This window comes from Oreochromis aureus, linkage group 7 (assembly GCF_013358895.1).
Source record: "Oreochromis aureus strain Israel breed Guangdong linkage group 7, ZZ_aureus, whole genome shotgun sequence".
Taxonomy (NCBI): domain Eukaryota; kingdom Metazoa; phylum Chordata; class Actinopteri; order Cichliformes; family Cichlidae; genus Oreochromis; species Oreochromis aureus.
In genome coordinates, this window is record NC_052948.1 from 60,830,161 (window position 1) to 60,834,254 (window position 4,094).

Sequence of the window (4,094 nt, forward strand, 5' to 3'; positions counted from 1 at the left end):
CCGGACTGCAGCCAATCAGATCCCTCTAACTGTGGGCCAAACAGAAAATATGCCGGAGTGAGTTTATAAAAGGTTTATTTCTTTAGTCTTTTCCTTTATTTGAATTGTTTTGTTTCTTTACTTCATTCATCGTTATTATTATTGTTTTTAAGATATGAATGTAAATGAAAAAACAAAAGGTTGAATTGTGTACATATTACTGTGTCTTTTTCTTTCAGTTGCTCCCTATAGGTGTCTCCACTGAGGGATCATCTGCCCTCATATCATTCCTCTGCATGTTCTCCCTTACTACATCCGTGTACTGGTGCTGTGCAATACTGCAAATTTTGGTATTGATCCGATATCAAGTAAATACAGGGCCAGTACTGCGAATACCAATGTCGATACTTTTAACCTATAGAGGCAGTTTTTTTGTTTGTTTGTTTCCTTGTTTGTTTGTTTTTGGAAACCTGGAATGATAATGTTCTTGTCTCTAAAGCACTTTGGTTCTGCTTCTGTTGTTTAAATGTTCTATAGGCTATGAATAAAATAGTTATAACAGTCAATACAAAAAGAGTCATTCATATTTCATAAGGAACGTTTGAGGTATATCTTTTCCTTACAAAAAATATTTAACATAATTCAGTGGGATACATACTGAACTCAGAGGTCAAAATCAAGGTACTGCCTGGCAGCTTCATCTTTAACATCATTTGTCCAGTAAAGCCACCCACCCTCCTCTGCACATGCTCAAACCATCCAAACCTTGCCTCTCCATATTGCTCAACCTGAGTTGTCCCTCTGATATTTTCAGCTGTTGGAAATTAAACAAAACCTAAATTTTAAACAAAAAGGCTTTTAAAAAAGACCTGGAAACCTGCCTGCTACCATGTATCATGCACACAAACATTCAAATAACCATGCCACTTTCTTTTCCATTTACGTTTTCAATCAGAGACAGCACAGCAGCAGTGCCATTTTCTATTATCACTATTTGCCCAAACCTTTCAACAGAGAACTCTAAGCAAGGAACTTTTCTTGGCATTTGGGAGAGCTGTTAGTGTTGCGATAAGAATACAGTCACAATAAATAATTGACACAGAGCATAGGCCATCTAGCTTCTTGGCTTTGAGATGTTTACCATGCAGGAGTCAGACAAGGAGGAGCAGTGTGATCATTGCCTTCATTCAGAGCGCATCACACCACTATAGAGTCTTTTATTGTGTGCCATTAGCCTGTGTAGTAAATAACCTGACTGCATTAGATGATCCTGACTCCATCATCCCAGTTCAGTGAAGTATTTTTGAACCTGTGTGATTCAAAAAGCAAGTTGCTTTTGTGTCGCTCTGATACTGGGATGTTGCTCAACAATACCCTGAACACCACAGCGGCACAAATGGAGATTAAATCAGTTCTGAAACTGAACCTGAACTGTTGTCATGTCACCTGCTTCCCCTCCATTCAAACTCTGAGGAAGCAGAATGAGTGGCTCCATTTTATGAATAATGTATTATTATTCTGTGCTCTTTATGAATGCTATTTTTAAATTTTATGGGTTCTTCTGGATAAATGTTAACAGGATTTTATCAGGTTATTAATGCTTGGCATATAATAGACTGGATCAAAATAATCCTTATATGTCTTCTACTGGTCCTTGGTTCAGTCCTTGAACTTTTTTCGCTGTCTGAAATAGACTGTTATAGCTTCTCTCCCCATAAGGCCACCTCCTGCCTTCTTCTTCTTTGTTACTGTTTGTTTTGTAAAGCGGCGCTACGCCTTCTATCAAAAACATGTTAAATATTTGCCACAGAGTTTACATTCTTACGCCTCATTTATTGCATGTTTATGCTTGATGAAGCTGTACAGTTATACACATACCACACTGGTATTTACAGTAATCAGGGCACACAGCATGAAAAGACAGGCATTACTGTAATGTAAGCGTCCCTCTTTTCACAATACAGCTTTTTTCTCAGTGTACTGTGAGAGGTATATGTTCAGTGTTTCCCAAGGTACTGCAATACAGTTTAATATAAGCTTATCAATTATTTCTTTGTTGTAATGATCTTATGGCGTTGGAAATCCTGTTTATTTCCCCTTCAGTGGTGCCACATTCATAAGAAAAATGCATTTGTGGGTTGAGTAGCAGAGTTGAGTATGTGGGTTACGCCCATGAAAAACTCTGCCAAATCTTCTCTACCAGTCTCAAACACCTTATTCTGCTATTGATCTTTATTTGTTGTTGTTTATTGATTTGGATGATTAAAGTCTGAAGAAACAATCCATGCAGGCAATTTAGCAAGTTCTTAATTTAACAGACAAGGACCACCGAGGCATGTGGAAGAACCACACACTGCTAGAACAGCCTGCTGGTCACACACTGCTGTGGGGTGCATCCCATTTTTTCAACCAGCATTTTTTTCAAGTCAACCAATGCGGTTGTATAGGTCACTCTGCCACAAAGAGCATGCTCAAGCTGATCCCACAAGTGTTCAGTGGGATCCTAGCAGCCCTGTAAGGCTGGAGACTGGCTGCATGCAGCCCTTTCCGGATTGTCTGGGTAGAGAGTGATCAGTCATTTCGTTCTGCAAACCTTGATTGCAAATATGTAGAAGAAAGCCTACAGTTCCTAACTGCTGACAGAGTGAAGAAACTCTCTTCTTGTGGTGTCGTCTTCTTGAGAGGTCTGTCGGACATCCCCCTTTATATAAAACTTGGCATTTACTCTGGAGATGGTACAATGGCTCACTCCAGATAATGCTACAACCTGCTTTTGGGCAACACCAGCTTGATGTTGGGAGTGGACTGATCGGTCCCTGTCCAGATCAGTCAAAGGTGGCATGCTTCTCCAATGTGTATGTTTCCCGGTTTTTCTCATAGGCTGTATACAAAAAATTGATTTACTGCCCAGGTCTAAAAATGGGAAGCCAGTGCTTAAGTTTTTCTAATGGCCAGCAGGTGGCAACTCTTCTTCCTTTAAAAAGAGCTCTAATTATTTGGAAGTGTATCAGGGAATGACCCTTGATCTATGACCTCAGTATTTACTTACCCAATGACTTTATGGTCTCAATCCTGTAATCGAGTGTCACTTAAAAACTGATAGGTTGACCTGTACCCCACAGCAGGCCATGTCATGACTTCATTATAACGTTTTAACCATTGTAAACACACCTGAGAGGTCCAGTTCATTCTCAACACAGTTTTATTCTGGAACATTTTTCACACTATGGTCTAAATAAAGATACATATCATAAACCATAAACATGACATCGGTTACATTTTTGAATACACAGAACACAGTTTAGTTAAAAGAAAAAAAAAGGCACGAGAGGGAAGGGGAAGATTAAAACAATGGCAGAGACTCCAGAGGGTTAATAGTTGAACAAATATGATTTTCACTCAGATCAGGAGTGGCCTGCTGAGTGCCACACCTTACCACATCATGCCGTAACAATGACTGTACAGCAGCAGGCTCCATCTAGTCTTTGGTATAGATCTACCTCACTTCCTTTCTCCTCAGCCACTCGTGTGCTTTCTGGATTTCCCAGTTTTATTGCTGCAGAGCGGGCAGCAGGAAAACCATCCCATGGGAGCCGGTGAAAGGAACTCATGAAAAGTTAATGCAATGGGTCCTCATGAATTTTTAAGAGCCCTCTCTTCCCATTGTGGTGCTAATGTGCAGGATAGGAATATAAACAGTAGTGCTGATGTTCAGGGCTGAGTTTATCTGCAACAGCAGCAGCAAGGCAGCAAGACTGAGCATCATCACCTGTCAGCCTCCTTAAGAACAGCCCTAACCGACACCTCAGGGCACAAACATACACGCAGCACTAGTCCTGTCAGTCATAACTAAATCCTAACCTGAACCTAAAGCTTTTCTGACCCGAAGCTGACCTTAATATACCACACAGCTAAAGCTCACCTTAGAGTCGACCTATTCTGATTTTTATTATTATTTTCTGTCGATATACACACTGTTCCAATATTAGATACCCATGTTAAGCATGCTCAAAGTTTCAGCATGTGTATCAATATCCCTGTGAGCTAAAAGCTACAACTTCCTACCTATGATCTGCATCAAGAATGGATATCCCTAAAATTTCAAGCAAAGAGGT